General features: G+C 37.6%; 1 protein-coding gene across 1 annotated transcript in view; it reads right to left on the bottom strand.

Annotated features, from left to right (window-relative positions):
• LOC133730624 (uncharacterized) overlaps nucleotides 1-19,327 on the bottom strand; it is a gene marked incomplete at its 3' end in the record, with an annotated part of 116,821 nt that overhangs the window by 95,764 nt on the left and 1,730 nt on the right. The gene's annotated exons all lie outside the window — the stretch shown is intronic.

Consider the following 19,327-nt stretch of genomic DNA (forward strand, 5'->3'; position numbering starts at 1 on the left):
TCCTCACACTTCAACACTAATACTAGTACAACTCTTTTGGCACAACAGGAGGACAAACATCCCTGCAACAACGAGGAGGAGATCACCAGGAGGTTCAAACTCTTCCTCTGTTCCCCGTGCACGGCGAGGACGTCTTTGGTAACCTGAAGACTACTTCCGAGGAAGGTAGTGCACATGATTACTATTTCGGTGGCTCAGGCGGTTACAACCGTGGATCTCCAGTTTCTCTTGAGCTCAGCCTCAACCCATCCGGAGCTGCTGACTAGGCTTAGTACAGCATAGTCCTCGTTTTCCTTTTTCTTTTTTTTTTTTCTTTTTTTTTTTTGTAATATAAACTCAATAAGATGGTGTGCATGTTTTCTTTCCTGTTTGTTTAACCAACAACAACACCAAGGATCGAACCTTGGTCACCCAATACTATTTTCAAAACCATAAACAACTCTACTGCACACATCTTTCATAATGATGCAATAAAAACAATCACTCAAAAAGAATCCAACAATCAATTAAGTCGCATCGAGGTCTAGCTAGTATCCTCTGAGTCAAACCAAACACAACAATTTCATCGATAGGATTAGGGATTTATAAAGCTAAACACATCCTGAGTTAGCTAGGAAAAACCCACGTTTTTAGAGTTACTCTTACAACTCTTATAGAATCTCGATAATTCCATCTATCAATTGTTTCAACAAAAACTCACCACAATTCAATCCCTAACATTTAGCGATTCAGAAATCAAATCAAACTCCATATCACATAGTAATTCACTTGAACCACTATGGATACCTAACAAAATCACTAAAATCAATATCCGAAATTGCGTTTAACTATAACACCTAAAATCAATCACCAAAGGCACACACTCTCATCCAACATCATTCACAAGAACTGATTCTAACTCTCCCAATTAATTACACCAAAATCAACTCCATTGCAAAACTTTAAGTGTCCCGCCTACTTAAACTTAAAACACACAACAACTTCAAATTCACTGCAGCCCATCTCCATACTACGATCCAAAACTTAAGAAAACTAGTTCACCACACAAAGGCCACAAAATTCAATTTCATTCACTTGAACAAAACTATATTCACAAGTCACGGTCAGGTCATCAACCCATGGTGTTCAAATGAATAAATTTCAAATCCAGTTTTCCTTGTGAATCGTAACGTATCGTTCCAAAATGATGCAAGTAACATCAACCACGTATATAAGACACATCTCGCGAACTCAATTCAAATTCAGAATCACCAAAACTACTACTAATTCCAATTCTACCAACAATCCTGATTCTGAAGGAATTATAGTACTCAACGACAACCCAAAACAATGGTCTCTCCTCTCTAACCATCGAGCACAAAATAAAATTCTTGTCTCGCACCTTAAACCCTGCTTAACAACTTACAAGCACAAGGAAGAAGTAACCGCAATAATTCCTTCCCTAACCGCAACACTACTCACAACTCCACATGAGTCAAGAATCTATTCAAGAACATTAGTATATCCAACTTAAAAAGGCAAAATTACCATCGATTAATACTCGTATCCACATTACAGACGAGCATAGGTCCAGACCATGCCTTCAACCAAACACTTCAACAATCAAAAGAACCTCATTTCCATAAAACAATCCTCGTTGACTTAACAGAGTTGAATCAAGAGGTTCCTATTCCTCAAGGATTGTAACTCGCGGCCACTGAACTTATTCTCATACGAACCTACAAGACAACTGTAAGGTTCTAAGTACAACCCCTTCGAATATCCATCACCTAAGGAGTATAGTATGCTTGGCTAATACTTGTATAACACTTAAAACACAGTATAAGTCAAATACAAATTCATATTAACCAAGTCAATACTATAGGGAATGTATTCACGTTCCCTAAACGACCTAGCGGCCTAAACAACTCCCAACACTCACGCATACCCAATGACTTAGCCAATACCAAAGAGCACACGATGGGGATCCGCTGCAGACGGGCCATCACTCGGAAGGTATTGACACATCACCAAATATGCACCTTACGCTCTGATACCAAACTGTCACGCCCCGGATTTTGAATGATAAATTCAAATCCGAAACCTGAATAATTACAATTACAAAATCCAAATCTCGAAACTTCGAGTTCATTATTACAATTCACTCTCACAATATATTATAAAGCTCAAATGAGCATAACACACCTCACAACTTACAATTGTTGTAAAACTCTAACAATTGCTCTAACCGCGCGATCACCGTCCTGGTTCTCCTGTCCTGTAGGATTACCCGCTACACAATTTGAATAGTGTACCGGGAGTTGCAACAACACAAAACCCGGTAAGCTTTTTACAGCCAGTATGAGTAAACAAGAAAGAACTGTTGATTTATTAGATTTCAAGACTACCACAAACCCACGTTACTTTCTCACTCTCATATATATATATAGACACTTATGAGTTACTCTCAATTTAGCTCATAAGATCACTCACTCTCATATATATATGTAGACACTTATGAGTTACTCTCAATTTAGCTCATAAGATCACTCACTCTCATATATATATATAGACACTTATGAGTTACTCTCAAATTCGCTCATAAGATTTCCCAACATTTGGTAGACAGACTCATATATATATATAGACCCTTATGAGTTACTCTCAATTTCCCTCATAAGGTTACCATATATATATTGACACTTATGAGTTACTCTCAATTTCACTCATAAGGTCACTCCACATTTGGCAGACAGACTAGAGCTCTAACTGAACGTAACCACTCGTCCGGCCACAGACGTGATTACGATTTAATACTATTAATAACCACCAGCCCGGTACGAGAGCGTGATTCACTAATAGATGCCATGGTCACCTCGTGACCTAGTGATCTCCACAGATCACAACAATTTATTGTTCCTCAACAATAAAACTCAACACCTCTCACAATATATTGTTTCTCAACAATAAACTCAATACCTCTCACAATATATTGTTTCTCAACAATAAACTCAACACAACTCCAACAATACATATTATTTCACGTAATAATATATATACAGACATTCACACAGGAATGTCTAGTAATACCAACAATAGTTCATATGATTGCAACAAAATAAGCAATTAATTGTATTGGGTTCGTAATATGAACCACGTGAGGTTTACTCACCTCGATAATCCCGCTGCGTCTTCAATTCAGCTCAAAATACGATCCACAATCGTCCACCAACTCAAACCGTCAATCACCTAGTCAGATACGATCTTAACTTAGCAATCATTCATAAACAACACATATACGGAAATCCAACGGTCGGATTCTAATTTAATGATGATCCAACGGTCAGATCGAATTTATACGATGATCCAACGGTCGGATCCTAATTATACGATGATCCAACGGTCAGATCCTCACGGATCGCCCTTAGGATCATCCTCCAAAATTATCACAAAGATCCAATGGTCAGATCTTCTTGAATCACTCTAACAAACATCTCCATAAAATTATACGAAAATCTGACGGTCGGATTCTCACGAATCGCCTTCCGAATCATTGTTTTACATTTATACGAAGATCCAACGGTCGGATCTTCGCCCATGACCACACAAAGCCACTGGGACAGTCATAAGATCATCATATCCAAATTTGAAGTAAAACCGATGGTCAGATCCTCACAGATCGTAAACCGAAGATAAAACGTAAAAACGTTAAATAGTAACGTCAAAACATAAATTCACTATTTATCAACGTTTTCTAAAATGACCTTGTAATATATCAAAACGCTCGTAAGGATGCGTAGATCATCACCTAGATAATAAAAACTCAAAATATGGTCGAATACGCCGCCACAAGCGGCGGTCAGTGGGCGGTCAACGGCGGTCAACGCGGCGGTCAACCACCTCCTCTGGCCACCAAATTTCATCCACAGCATCATCTCAACATTTCCAATCACTTTCTCAACTGTGACAAAGTCAGAAAATACCTTGAAGTAGCCGAACAATTAAGCACTCCGATGTACAGTGAAATTTTCCAATTATGCTTTCTTCCTCCATGCTTCGATCTGGGTTATGAGACTTGGCGAGCATGAAGAGCGGCTTAAGGCGCTTCTAATGGACCTGGGTTTATGACTGGAGGTGGCCGGAAATCGGCGTTGACTAATTTGCTACAGTAAAAATGTTGGCTTCGATCTCCACATTTCCGGCCAAATCGTCGTAAACAACTCCCACATGCGTGATAAGGAGGAAGAGACGAGTCTATCGATGCTCGCAGCTCGCCATTTGGTGGTCTAGAGGTGGTGAAAGAGGAGGTTGCAGAAGAGAGAAAGAGAGAGTTGCAGAAGAGAGAGATGAGAGAGCACGGGGGAAGGAGAGAGAAAAGAAAGAAAAGTTACCTGGCTACAGTAACATTTCAAATTTATACCAATCTACCATAAACAGTAACTTTCATATTTTGCTTATAACTTTCGCATACGAACTCCGATTTTTACGTACCACATATGCACGCACTCGGTTTAATGTCCTCTACAACTTTCATGAAGGAAGTTTTCCCAAATTCCCAATGTATAAAAAGTCACTTTTTGAGACCCCCTAAATAACGTTCGTTTTTCGAAAATTAATCGTTCGAACTAATTCCACAATTCCTCCGAGCCTCGTACTCGCTCCCACTATCGTGAAATCATTTCTAAAAATCCACAGAATTTAATTTGGATTTTTCGGGGTATTACAATTTCTATCATGCAAATTTAATCAAACACTCACACATAAGCAACTATAAATCGCAAAACATGAATCTGAAAATTAACAATTAATCATAAAATCTCAGAAAACAATACTTGTTCAAACATATGATACGCTTAAAGCAAGCGCATAATTTAACCCTGAAATGTCATTAGTAGTACAAAGTAAATAGGGATCGTTCTATTCCGGGGATTGATGGTACACCTGTCATTGTCAAACAATTAAACAATTAAAATTAAAACAAAGTATAATATTTACACATATGCACATTATTTACGAATTAAAAGGGGGTTTTTGATTTTGGTTTTTCTGAAAATTAAACTAAGTTAACAAAATAATTAAAATGCTAAAACATAAAAATATAAATGGAATGCAAGAACAAAGATCAAAATCGAAACATATGATTAAAATTAATCCAAGTTCATCATTGTTCATCATAGTCATGCAAGAGGAATTGATCATGTGAAACGTTCAAAGCAAACAATTTCCCATATTTTACTTTCAACGCTAATTAATCTAAGTGAAAGCACATAGACTAATCCTATCAAACATGCATTCAAGCCCTAGAAAGCTAGTCAATCATACACGTTTAACGCATTAAGCATCTAGAAAGGCTATCAATTCAAATGTGCAACTTAGTATGAAAAAGTCCACCTAATTGCAATCTTCTTTGATTAAATTCGGTTTTTGTACAAAACCTTTACTACTTACTGATTTAAGAACACAAAACCAAAAAGTTGATTCATGTTCTTAAATTCGTAGCACCAATTATATAAAAACCCTAAAAGTTTCGAACCCTTTAAGATTAACATACAAAAGATTTCTATCATGCAAATTTAATCAAACACTCACACATAAGCAACCATAAATCGCAAAACATGAATCTGAAAATTAACAATTAATCATAAAATTTCAGAAACCAATATTTGTTCTAACATATGTGTCAACTAGGGCATAACCAACGAAAATTACAAAGCAAAGGTTACAAGGAGAATCGGATTACACCAAGAGATGGAGATGGTGATGAACGAAAAGGTGATGTGGTCTCTTGAATTTCGAAAGCAATCTTCAAGGATGGTGATGGATGATGTGCACGGCTTGTCCTCTTCTTCCTTGGCCTTGCTTGAACTTCGTGGTTGCCCTAGAGGATGGAGAAGAACACGGCTAGGCTAGAGAGAGTTTTCTGATTTTTTCTAAAGTTGTAAAACGCAAAAAGTGGGAACTCTTGACGTTGAGAGAAGAGAGGAATATATAGGGGACGGCCCCTAGGTCTCCATGCCGTCCAAAACCCTAGAAAAGCTCACGGCTATTGCTTGCACTTCCACATAATTTCCTCCAATGACTTCTTGCCACATAAGCCCTATGAGGTGTCTCAACCAATCACATAATTTCCTAGAATATTTCCCTTGATTTTCTTGCTGAAATTCTTGAGATAATTTCTGATTTTCTGTTTTTAAATTCGGCCAAAACTCTTTAGGGAATGTAGGAATGTATCTAGACTTCATTTGAGCTTTTCTTGGTCTCCACCTTTTTCTCTTTCCTTAAAACTCTCTAGGGAATATCTTTGCCGTCCAAAACCCTAGGATTTTCACGTTCTCCCTTGTTTATCTCTTCCTTTTTCACGGCAAAGCTTCTAGGGTTTATCTCCAAGTATTTTCTTTCCATAAAAATAGCCCTAGATAATCTCCCTAGAAAATCTCTTTTTAATTTCTGATTTTTGGACGCCTCTTCCTTGTTTCTCTCTTGCAATTTCACGGCAAAACATCTTTAGGGCTAGGGTTTGCGTCACAAACCCTAGTTCCATGGGCTTTGGTGGGCTTTTATCCAATTAGCCGAAAATCCAACAAGTCTTGAGAGTTTTTGGGCCCCCATGCGTCACTTCTATGCCATGTCATCTTCCAACGTCACAACACTTTATTTTTCCATTTCTTTTTTTTTCATAGTAACGTTGGAAACTTCATTGGTGGGCTTTCCTCCTTTCCGCAGGGTTTCCTGGTTGGACCAGGAAAACTTCTTTCCTTCATTTCTGCTCATTTCTGTGGCTCATTGTTCTTCATCTTTGCTCCCCTTGGTGATCGCAAGCTCCTCTTTCCATTTGTGAGTTCATTTCCACTTTCTAGCTCGGAGGTCCTGAAAATAGAAACTTACCAAAAATGAAAAATAGAAAGTTACTAAAAATGAAAAATAGAAACTTGCCAGAAATGAGAAATGAAAATTACAAGAATAGAAACTTTCTAAAAATGGAAAATAGAAACTAAGAAAAATGGAAACTTTCTACAAATAGGAACTTTCCCAATCAAAGAATGGAAACTTTCCTAAACAGAGTTTTACTAAGGAAATGACGCAAGAAATGTAAGGAAATGCAGTTAAAACGTCGCATTAAAATGCTCCTATCAAATTCCCCCACACTTAGCTTTTGCTAGTCCCTTAGCAAAATCACACTAAGACTCAACGAAAATTAAAGACTCAAACAAACAGACTCTATTGCCCTTTAACTTTTTGTCTCAGCAATCTCTTACTTTCACAACACCAAGATTAGCACTTCACCAAGAATCATTGTTTAGGCATTCGAGAGTTAATTCAAACACATAATTCACGTATACACAAGTAGGACTTGGTTGGAACAATGGTGATGGTTTCTGTTAAGCATGCTTCAAACAAGTTTGATTCAATCCCTCACAAGGTATATCCACTCTTTCTTCTCTCAGATCATGGCAATGCTTAAAAGCTTATACACTCAAGTATATGTGAAAGATAGCAAGTATATCACATAATGCAAGAAACGAAAGCACAAGTATAATTTTCTTTAAAGATCTCATGAAGGATATCAACTACTTGCACAGATGGACCCAAGCCATAGGTTCAACTCTTGTAACTCATCTCCACATCAAAGGCTGTCCCATCTTAAGGATCAAGAAGGTCCCCTCAAAGGTTGTAATGGGGCCATGGCTCAAGGTTTAAAGAAACGAAGGGTAAGGAATTTAACAAAGTGTCCTAAAAACCTAGTAGAGCTTCTGTAAATGTAGAGAGTCCTCGAAATATGTCACCAAGGCATTGCAAAAACGTCACTTTCTCCTAGTGGTCACATAAAAGGGCCTAATGTCTTCATGTTGGGCCCAATCTTCATTGTAAACTTCCCTTGAACTCTAGTGAAATGGACAAAGGCCAAATTTTTCTGTAGTGGGCCTTCAATTCAAAGCAAACTCCAAGATCACTAAGTATGGGGTACTAAAGTCCATAACATATTCTCTTTTCTTTTTCTTAGCCGTTTACATATTTTCATTTTTTCCTTTTTCTTTTTCTTTTTCTCGGCTTTTTCATACATTTTTCATTCATGGACAAGTTTACCCCCACACTTGAACTTTCACCTCTTCTTATTCTTCAATATTGACGTCAAATCTTCAAGTAAAATCTCAATTTAGCTCCACTAAGTCCTTAGGACAAAGGGTAGGGTTATAGCTATACTAAGGCTTAGGTTAAAGATTTTAAGGGTGATGAAAGAAAAGGCTTAACGTAGGCTCAAAGGGGTTTATCTAGGGGAGTCCCACGACGGGCACAATTAGGGACACAGGTTCATTTGGCAATGGTGGTAATTCCTAGGGTGCCTCTATCCTTTCCAGAATCAGGGTCATGTATTGATATAACGTCTCAACAAGCACAAGAGTGAATTCTAGCATTCTCTAGTCCATCAAACTTAATCTATGGCAAGTAGTCAATCAAGATGAAAGAATAATGAGATCATCAAAACATCGCCAAGAAATTAAGAATATATATTTTTCATTCACTCCAAGAAAAAGGAACATGGTTCAATTATCTCACATGGGTTTATATGAATCAAAACTCATCTTAACATGCTCATATTCTGTACCAAAGTTTCGAAATCCATATCCACTACAAGGCACATATTTTTCATATATCTCAATTAACCAAAGAATACCATTTTAAGTCATCTCAATTTCGTGATCCTCTGTTAGTCATGATTTCAGAGATATAGAATCATCCTAGACAGTTGAAAGGGCATCCTAAGACTCAAAACAAAAACAAAAGCAACGAAATTTTTATTTTTATGACATTTTTCGATTTTGTTTTTTTTTTTTGTAGTTTTCAATATATGACTCAAAAAATAAAAGACAAAATATAAATCCCTTCCCCCACACTTAAATATTGCATTGTCCTCAATGTAATCAATCACAAGCATGCAATGAAACACTTAAGCAATAAGAGATGAAACTTACGAAAATAAAGTTCAAAGAAAAACAAAAGTTACAAAAATAAAGAAGTAGGGAAGAAGAAGAAAATCTGCGTTGAAGGCTCCTCCACAGCTACTTCTGAATTGGGTTGCCTCCCAAGCAGCGCTTAATGTTTATAGTCTTTCAGCCTAGACTTGGTTTCCTCTCGTCCTCAGTTGGGTGGGCCTTCAGAGCCTCCTTTTGGGTTTGGAATTGTGTTGCTCGGAAGCCTACCAGTTTCATGAAACTTGGTCATGAAGTCCACCACTTGTCCCATCTGCTTTTTGAGTTCAGCAATGTCCTTGGTGTGGGTCTGTTGTCCTTGCATCAAAGTCTGTGTGGCACTAGTCAATGCCTGAGTGGAATTAGTCAATGCCTCAATAGTCTTATCATAGTAGGAGTTTGAATTCCCTGAGTTGTGTTGTGGAGGCATGTAAGGCCTTTGAAAAGAAGGTCCTTGAAATGAAGGTCCTTGAGGACGTTGGAAACTCCCACCAAGAGGATTCTGAACATTCTCATTGTTGGTCCACTTGAAGTTGGGGTGATCCCTCCATCCAGGGTTATAGGTATTCGAATATGGATCATACCTTGGACGTTGGGGACCCCCTTGGTTCCTTTGATAGCCTCCTATGGCATTCACAGACTCCCAACCACCATTCTCACTTAGTTGAGGACATTGATCCGTAGGATGTCCTTGGGTAGAGCATACCCCACAAGCAGAAGGTCCTCCTTGGCCTTGAATAGTCGCTACCTTGTTCACAAGAAGGGTGAGTTTGCTCAATTGATCCGCAATGGCAGGACTAGTGCTCACCTCATTGACCCTACGAGTGGTCTGTCTCACACCCTCATACTGTTGAGTGTTTAGGGCACGATTTTCAATAAGTTCCTTTCCAGCTGCAGGTGACTTGTCCACAAAAGCTCCTCCAGCTGCAGCATCGAGCATTTGCCTCTCTAAGGGTAAGAGTCCCTCATAAAAGCATGTCAGTAGGGTCTCATCCTTCATCTGATGTTGAGGACATTGCGCAAGTAAGGAATTGAACCTCTCAAAATAGGCAGAATAGGACTCATCTGGAGCTTGTTCAATTCCACTAAGCTTCTTCCTGAGTGTGATGACCTTGGAAGCTGGGAAGTATCGTTCCAAGAAGGCCTTCCTCATTGTTTCCCAAGAGGTGATACGTCCAGCAGGAATCTCATATAGCCAATCTTTGGCTCTGTCAGCTAAGGAGAATGGAAATGCCTTCATCTTCAGAATGTTCTCATCTGCTCCTTGTGGTTGCATGTTAGAACACACAACCTGAAATGCTCTAAGATGCCTGTTGGCGTCCTCCATAGGTAGCCCATGGAACATAGGGAGTTGGTGTAACAGCCCACGCTTCAGTTCAAACTCTGCTTGTCTTCCTGCAGCAGGGGCAGGGTACACAATGCCCGTAGGGGGTCCTCCCTCGACTGTTGCTGTGGATAGTTCCCTAATGGATGCCATTCTCTCTTCTTGAACTTCTTCAGGTGGTGGTGAAGGTGGTGGTGTGGAGTTGGACGAAACCAAAGGTGAAGGTGTACGTGAAGGTGGAGATGGAGTAGGTGTAGGTGATGTGGACTCCTCAGAAGAATAGATCCTCTTCCCTTGCTCGTTAAATTTGTAATCTTTGAATGGCAAAGAGGAAGGTCTTCTGTACTCAAGTTGTGGAGGATTCTTCAAACGAGCAAGTCTTTCTTCAATCTCTCGTACACTAGGGATTTTAGAAGGCTCGGTCATTCATGGATATCCTGAACAACATTAAGAAGTACACAAGTTAGTAAATTACAAAATACAAGAAATACAAATTAATATTTTATACAAGAACGTCACTATTCACAATTCAACAAAAGAGACTTACAAAGTGTGTACAAGTAAGAGAAGTAAGAAAACAAACCAATTTACATGTGAAGGGTATGTACAAATATTTTATTTTTACATAGAAATGTTATAAACATAGTTAAGAACTCACTTGATTCCAAGTTGTAAGTCGAGCCCAATAGAAACCACTACTATTGGTGAGCTACGATATAGGGATAGTCGCTTAGACATAAGTCACTTTCCTTTGTTTCAGAAGGCCAGATAGCCAGATTAAGAAGTAAGTGAGAGGGAGGACTCATTTTGGTGATACTACGGAGGCTACTCCCTCATTGAGGTTTACGCCCCTATCGGCTACTTCCACATTGTGGTTTACGCACAGTCTGTAGTATCTCTGAGATCCAATTTGAACCCATCACCCAGGGTCTCAACCTAAGACACCATCTGTAATGCCCCTTACTCAGCTTGGAAATGACTCATGTGTTAAACTGTTCTCCAAGTGCTAATAAAGGCCGCCCTCAACCTCATACGACCTTAGAAAGGTACGAATGAAGGGTTAAGGCCAATATTAACAAAAGGGCCCTTGTCTACTCATACGATTTTACACACTCACAACAATTAAGTATTTAACAAAATTCATAACTCCATTTTATTATCTTTAAGTATATTTCTTTACAAGTATAATTAGACATAAAACACACAAAACTTTCACAGAACGTACAAAACGTCACTATTCACATCTAATTAACTTTTTTTATTTTATTATTTTTTTTTTTATTTTTTTTTATTATTTTTTTTTTCTTCTTTTATTTTTAAATTTATTTTCAACACTTAGGTACGGGAACAGGGAATCTCAGAGTGCAATGGGCTGTAACAGCTTCCTTTCCGAGATTATGTTTAATCCAATATACCGTAAGTGTCACAACAATTTCTTACATTTTCTTTTGTCATAAATATTATTGATATCAACTTTAATTCCAAGCGGTAAATCAAGTGGACGTGCGGCCCAAGTATAGTCGTCTAGACACTAAGTCCCTCCTACATCCTTTGGGCAACCTTACTGAAATGGCCAGGTAGGGGAGGGCGAACACAAGAGGTAGGATCCATTTTGGCATAGGCTACTCCCTCATTGAGGTTTACGCCCATTTGTAAGCACTTCTGAATCCAAAACCCGTTATGAACGTTGTCCCCTTCCTAGACACCATTTCACATAGGCTATACTTACTTGGATATAAAAGGTCCTAAGTGTGAAGACAGATCAATGAATGTTAATAAAGGCCGCCCTCAACCTTAAGGGACCTGAACTAGGTACCAATAAGGGGTTTAGGCCAATATTAATAAACACGACTTCACCTATTCCTTCTTTAATTTACAACTAACAATTAAACTCGTGTTCAACAATAAAAATAACAACCTAAGTGATACGTGCAAAAGCATCGCCAATTTAAACCCTGAAAATGTCGAGCTTTAGTATAGAGTAAGCAGGGATCGTTCTAAACCGGGGATTGAGGGTGCTAACATGTGAGAACAAATTAAAGAAAAGAATTTACAAGTCACGAAATTAAAGAACAAACATATACAATTTCACAAAAATATTTTACAAGTTACAAGCATGCTTAGAATTAGAACAACAAAGAAAAGAGAGAGAACATACATACATTCACACGAATCTAGAGAACAATGAACAATAGAGAGCAACGAAAATCACATATATATACACAAAGAATTCGAAGGAAAGAGTGAAAACAAGTTAGAAAAGGTTTTGGAAATCCCACTCCTATTTATACACAATTTACAAGTCCATATCACATAGGGAATCCATATACAACAAGGATTACTAGTTATTATCTACTTAGAATTACTTAATCTACAAGAAAACAAAATCCCTAAAAAACACCAAGAGAATCCCTAAATTTTAGCAATCCCTAAAAAACACAAAACAAATCCCTAAAAAACACCAAATTAATTCCTAGAAAACACTAACACATATTTACTATTCACGGATCACTATTCACGAATTTAAAAACATTTTTTTATTTTATTTATTATTTATATGAACATGCTACCTAAAAACTCTAAGTTAATTTTAATTATTTACAAATATACAAAAACACATAACATAAAAATGGGGGGTTTTTTTGAAGATTGAAAACAGAAATTTTCAGAAACAAATAAAAGATTAAAACATTTTATTTACATAGGTGGGAAAAGAAGAATTTTTGGAAAACAATTTATCAAGAACCTTTCAAGAACAACATATTCATGCATCCCTTAATCTTGTTAATTACCATGGAAAGATATCAACCAAGAAACAAAGTTACAAGCGCCCAATGTCCCTTATATGACTTCCCTTTACGCAATTGATCGACGAAGCGCCAAACCAACATATTTCAAATGCAAGTATCACACAATCGAAGCGACTCATAATCTCATGCATTCAAATCATTAAGAGCAAGTGAAAGTTTAGTCAATAAACATGCAAATTCAAGTACTCGAAGCGAATCTTTTCATTACATGCATAATCTGATCTCGACCTTTGTACAAAGCCTTTACTACTATATCGAATTAGGGTCCCGAAGCGTTTTACCTAATTACTAGCTCCAATTACATGCAATCATCCTAAGTTGGCCACCAAAGAACAAGAACACATAAAAGTTATCTATAAAACAAAACCAGATTATCATTCCATATTTCGGCAATTAATCAAGATCAAAAACACACAAACACATCAATCATAGAAAAGCATATCAAAATTGCATCCAAAATTCAGAAAGTTAACTCATGGTTTCGGTTTTACACAAAGAAAAACAAAAACAGAATTTCTATCTAACAAGTCACAAAACCGAGAAGAAAACATGATGAAGATGGTAAGAACAACCCTTGACTACGTCCCAAGGTCCAAAGCAGATCCAAGGCAGCAACACAAGATGAAGATCACGGCAAAGGATGGAGGATGGCACGGCAAGAACTTGCAAGATGCGAAAACCTGAAACTCAAGAGCAAACCGGTGAGACACGAAATTGTGGAGAATCTGTGTCAACCTTGAGACGTCTAATACACAAGGTATATATAGGAGAACGTCCCAAGGCACTCCCAATTCGTTTCTACTTGGTTTCTCCAAAGTTGTGTTGATTTAGGACTTGTTTGGCACAAAGTAGATTTCCGGCAGTCTTGACCTCAGTGTACTAAAACGGCCATAACTTCCTCTAGAAAATAGATATCGACGAGCTGTAAAATGTTCTGGAAACAAGACATCTGTAGCTTTCCAACCATATAAAGATCATAATTTTCTGAGCTCTGAGCGATTTTCTATGCTCCGTTGAAGTTGACTGATCTGCACAGGCAGTAATCCGAATCTGTAATGGATTTGACTTTTAAAGCACAACTTAAGTCCATTTAGGTTTTCCTTCACATCACATGCCTCTCACATGTCTTCCACGCCTTATTGAAGAATGAAACGTCAAGAACTCCCTAGAACCTTCAAGAATCTCACGGCAATTCCAATCCATACTCAACTAGAAATCCAAACTCCATATTGCTTTGAAATCCGAATTCCTTGTTGCTTTCTCTTCCATGTGCACGGCATATGATCTTCTTGAGACTTCTAGATTCTTCATGAACATTCCAAGGCTCTCCTAGTATGAGTAGAACTCCATATGCAAGTAGGTTTCCTAGTTGAATACTGCTTTCTTTTCCGAGATACTTCTACACTCTTCCGGAACCTTCTTGAGTAATCCTTATCCAGCAGGGACTCCTTATCATACTAGATTTCCTTATCTGAGTAGAATTGGGTTTCCTTGTCCAAGTAGAACTCCTAGTCCAAGTCAGCTTCAGACTCCTACTCCAACTGGGATTCTTTTTCCTAGTCAAACTGGGAAACTTCCATTTCTTCATTTTTCTTCATTTCTGCACTACTTGTGCCTTCCTTAGCCATTTTTGGACTTTGAGACTCCATTTTACCTGTAAAAACACTAACTAAGTTAAAGTGATCAAGATAAAGGAAATAACTTAGCAAAATATAGGGTTTAAACATTATTAACGTCGCATTTTATGCTCCTATCACTAAGTAATTAATTAACTAATTTTCGACAATTACAAAATAATTAACAAGTAATATTTATTTATTTATTTATTTATTTTTTTTTTTTTTTACGATCACAATATAAACAAAACAACATATATTCACAATATGACAAATGATTTTTCAATCCCCGGCAACGGCGCCAAAAATTGATACGCTTAAAGCAAGCGCATAATTTAACCCTGAAATGTCATTAGTAGTACAAAGTAAATAGGGATCGTTCTATTCCGGGGATTGAGGGTACACCTGTCATTGTCAAACAATTAAACAATTAAAATTAAAACAAAGTATAATATTTACACATATGCACATTATTTACGAATTAAAAGGGGGTTTTTGATTTTGGTTTTTCTGAAAATTAAACTAAGTTAACAAAATAATTAAAATGCTAAAACATAAAAATATAAATGGAATGCAAGAACAAAGATCAAAATTGAAACATATGATTAAAATTAATCCAAGTTCATCATTGTTCATCATAGTCATGCAAGAGGAATTGATCATGTGAAACGTTCAAAGCAAACAATTTCCCATATTTTACTTTCAACGCTAATTAATCTAAGTGAAAGCACATAGACTAATCCTATCAAACATGCATTCAAGCCCTAGAAAGCTAGTCAATCATACACGTTTAACGCATTAAGCATCTAGAAAGGCTATCAATTCAAATGTGCAACTTAGTATGAAAAAGTCCACCTAATTGCAATCTTCTTTGATTAAATTCGGTTTTTGTACAAAACCTTTACTACTTACTGATTTAAGAACACAAAACCAAAAAGTTGATTCATGTTCTTAAATTCGTAGCACCAATTATATAAAAACCCTAAAAGTTTCGAACCCTTTAAGATTAACATACAAAAGATTTCTATCATGCAAATTTAATCAAACACTCACACATAAGCAACCATAAATCGCAAAACATGAATCTGAAAATTAACAATTAATCATAAAATTTCAGAAACCAATATTTGTTCTAACATATGTGTCAACTAGGGCATAACCAACGAAAATTACAAAGCAAAGGTTACAAGGAGAATCGGATTACACCAAGAGATGGAGATGGTGATGAACGAAAAGGTGATGTGGTCTCTTGAATTTCGAAAGCAATCTTCAAGGATGGTGATGGATGATGTGCACGGCTTGTCCTCTTCTACCTTGGCCTTGCTTGAACTTCGTGGTTGCCCTAGAGGATGGAGAAGAACACGGCTAGGCTAGAGAGAGTTTTCTGATTTTTTCTAAAGTTGTAAAACGCAAAAAGTGGGAACTCTTGACGTTGAGAGAAGAGAGGAATATATAGGGGACGGCCCCTAGGTCTCCATGCCGTCCAAAACCGTAGAAAAGCTCACGGCTATTGCTTGCACTTCCACATAATTTCCTCCAATGACTTCTTGCCACATAAGCCCTATGAGGTGTCTCAACCAATCACATAATTTCCTAGAATATTTCCCTTGATTTTCTTGCCGAAATTCTTGAGATAATTTCTGATTTTCTGTCTTTAAATTCGGCCAAAACTCTTTAGGGAATGTAGGAATGTATCTAGACTTCATTTGAGCTTTTCTTGGTCTCCACCTTTTTCTCTTTCCTTAAAACTCTCTAGGGAATATCTTTGCCGTCCAAAACCCGAGGATTTTCACGTTCTCCCTTGTTTATCTCTTCCTTTTTCACGGCAAAGCTTCTAGGGTTTATCTCCAAGTATTTTCTTTCCATAAAAATAGCCCTAGATAATCTCCCTAGAAAATCTCTTTTTAATTTCTGATTTTTGGACGCCTCTTCCTTGTTTCTCTCTTGCAATTTCACGGCAAAACATCTTTAGGGCTAGGGTTTGCGTCACAAACCCTAGTTCCATGGGCTTTGGTGGGCTTTTATCCAATTAGCCGAAAATCCAACAAGTCTTGAGAGTTTTTGGGCCTCCATGCGTCACTTCTATGCCATGTCATCTTCCAACGTCACAACACTTTATTTTTCCATTTCTTTTTTTTTCATAGTAACGTTGGAAACTTCATTGGTGGGCTTTCCTCCTTTCCGCAGGGTTTCCTGGTTGGACCAGGAAAACTTCTTTCCTTCATTTCTGCTCATTTCTGTGGCTCATTGTTCTTCATCTTTGCTCCCCTTGGTGATCGCAAGATCCTCTTTCCATTTGTGAGTTCATTTCCACTTTCTAGCTCGGAGGTCCTGAAAATAGAAACTTACCAAAAATGAAAAATAGAAAGTTACTAAAAATGAAAAATAGAAACTTGCCAGAAATGAGAAATGAAAATTACAAGAATAGAAACTTTCTAAAAATGGAAAATAGAAACTAAGAAAAATGGAAACTTTCTACAAATAGGAACTTTCCCAATCAAAGAATGGAAACTTTCCTAAACAGAGTTTTACTAAGGAAATGACGCAAGAAATGTAAGGAAATGCAGTTAAAACGTCGCATTAAAATGCTCCTATCAACATATGTGTCAACTAGGGCATAACCAACGAAAATTACAAAGCAAAGGTTACAAGGAGAATCGAATTACACCAAGAGATGGAGATGGATGAATGGTCTCTTGAATTTCGAAAGCAATCTTCAAGGATGGTGATGGATGATGTGCACGGCTTGTCCTCTTCTTCCTTGGCCTTGCTTGAACTTCGTGGTTGCCCTAGAGGATGGAGAAGAACACGGCTAAGCTAGAGAGAGTTTTCTGATTTTTTTCTAAAGTTGTAAAACGCAAAAGTGGAAACTCTTGACGTTGAGAGAAGAGAGGAATATATAGGGGACGGCCACTAGGTCTCCATGCCGTCCAAAACCCTAGAAAAGCTCACGGCTATTGCTTGCACTTCCACATAATTTCCTCCAATGACTTCTTGCCACATAAGCCCTATGAGGTGTCTCAACCAATCACATAATTTCCTAGAATATTTCCCTTGATTTTCTTGCCGAAATTCTTGAGATAATTTCTGATTTTCTGTCTTTAAATTCGGCCAAAACTCTTTAGGGAATGTAGGAATGTATCTAGACTTCATTTGAGCTTTTCTTGGTCTCCACCTTTTTCTCTTTCCTTAAAACTCTCTAGGGAATATCTTTGCCGTCCAAAACCCTAGGATTTTCACGTTCTCCCTTGTTTATCTCTTCCTTTTTCACGGCAAAGCTTCTAGGGTTTATCTCCAAGTATTTTCTTTCCATAAAAATAGCCCTAGATAATCTCCCTAGAAAATCTCTTTTTAATTTCTGATTTTTGGACGCCTCTTCCTTGTTTCTCTCTTGCAATTTCACGGCAAAACATCTTTAGGGCTAGGGTTTGCGTCACAAACCCTAGTTCCATGGGCTTTGGTGGGCTTTTATCCAATTAGCCGAAAATCCAACAAGTCTTGAGAGTTTTTGGGCCTCCATGCGTCACTTCTATGCCATGTCATCTTCCAACGTCACAACACTTTATTTTTCCATTTCTTTTTTTTTCATAGTAACGTTGGAAACTTCATTGGTGGGCTTTCCTCCTTTCCGCAGGGTTTCCTGGTTGGACCAGGAAAACTTCTTTCCTTCATTTCTGCTCATTTCTGTGGCTCATTGTTCTTCATCTTTGCTCCCCTTGGTGATCGCAAGATCCTCTTTCCATTTGTGAGTTCATTTCCACTTTCTAGCTCGGAGGTCCTGAAAATAGAAACTTACCAAAAATGAAAAATAGAAAGTTACTAAAAATGAAAAATAGAAACTTGCCAGAAATGAGAAATGAAAATTACAAGAATAGAAACTTTCTAAAAATGGAAAATAGAAACTAAGAAAAATGGAAACTTTCTACAAATAGGAACTTTCCCAATCAAAGAATGGAAACTTTCCTAAACAGAGTTTTACTAAGGAAATGACGCAAGAAATGTAAGGAAATGCAGTTAAAACGTCGCATTAAAATGCTCCTATCAACATATGTGTCAACTAGGGCATAACCAACGAAAATTACAAAGCAAAGGTTACAAGGAGAATCGAATTACACCAAGAGATGGAGATGGATGAATGGTCTCTTGAATTTCGAAAGCAATCTTCAAGGATGGTGATGGATGATGTGCACGGCTTGTCCTCTTCTTCCTTGGCCTTGCTTGAACTTCGTGGTTGCCCTAGAGGATGGAGAAGAACACGGCTAAGCTAGAGAGAGTTTTCTGATTTTTTTCTAAAGTTGTAAAACGCAAAAGTGGAAACTCTTGACGTTGAGAGAAGAGAGGAATATATAGGGGACGGCCACTAGGTCTCCATGCCGTCCAAAACCCTAGAAAAGCTCACGGCTATTGCTTGCACTTCCACATAATTTCCTCCAATGACTTCTTGCCACATAAGCCCTATAAGGTGTCTCAACCAATCACATAATTTCCTAGAATATTTCCCTTGATTTTCTTGCCGAAATTCTTGAGATAATTTCTGATTTTCTGTCTTTAAATTCGGCCAAAACTCTTTAGGGAATGTAGGAATGTATCTAGACTTCATTTGAGCTTTTCTTGGTCTCCACCTTTTTC

The sequence above is a fragment of the Rosa rugosa genome, chromosome 2 (assembly GCF_958449725.1).
Source record: "Rosa rugosa chromosome 2, drRosRugo1.1, whole genome shotgun sequence".
Classification (NCBI taxonomy): domain Eukaryota; kingdom Viridiplantae; phylum Streptophyta; class Magnoliopsida; order Rosales; family Rosaceae; genus Rosa; species Rosa rugosa.